The sequence below is a fragment of the Pyxicephalus adspersus genome, chromosome 12, assembly GCF_032062135.1.
Source record: "Pyxicephalus adspersus chromosome 12, UCB_Pads_2.0, whole genome shotgun sequence".
NCBI lineage: Eukaryota > Metazoa > Chordata > Amphibia > Anura > Pyxicephalidae > Pyxicephalus > Pyxicephalus adspersus.
Genome location: NC_092869.1, coordinates 1,821,752 through 1,822,321, shown reverse-complemented (window position 1 = coordinate 1,822,321; position 570 = coordinate 1,821,752). Strand labels below are relative to the sequence as shown.

Below are 570 nucleotides of genomic sequence, written 5' to 3'. Positions count from 1 at the left end.
CCCCCTATGTCTTCCAGTGCACCCCCCGTGCTGTGCTTCCAGCATGGCCCCCCATGCTTGTAACGAACTCCTCCTGCTGCCAGTAACCCCAGAGCGCGCCCTATGTCTTCCAGTGCACCCCCCTGCTATGCTTGTGCTGAGCCCCTCCTGCTGCCAGTAACCCCAGAGCGCCCCCTATGTCTTCCAGTGCACCCCCCCGTGCTGTGCTTCCAGCATGGCCCCCCCATGCTTGTAACGAACCCCTCCTGCTGCCAGTAACCCCACAGCGCCCCCTATGTCTCCCAGTGCACCCCTTGAGCTATGCTTGTACTGAGTCCCTTGTTACACCCATGTTATCCTGCACTCTCCTATGCACTTCTGTATAAGACAGTGATGAATTGTGGATCAATTTTGCCATTGTGAATGGTGGGCGCTGAGCTCTAATAAAAGAGGAAAACTCACCACAACCTGAGCCCCCTCCTGAGCCAGGTAAGTGATGGTGGCCGAGGTGAAGTTGAAATAGCCGGCTTTCAAGGGACGCAGGACCACCGTGTGCGAGACGTTGCTGGCGCTAACCAATGGGAATTAAGG

At 56.8% G+C, this 570-nt stretch overlaps 1 protein-coding gene across 1 annotated transcript in view; it reads right to left on the bottom strand.

Moving 5' to 3' along the window:
• The window catches only part of SSR2 (signal sequence receptor subunit 2), a gene marked incomplete in the record, with an annotated part of 4,753 nt that overhangs the window by 1,641 nt on the left and 2,542 nt on the right, over window positions 1-570 (bottom strand).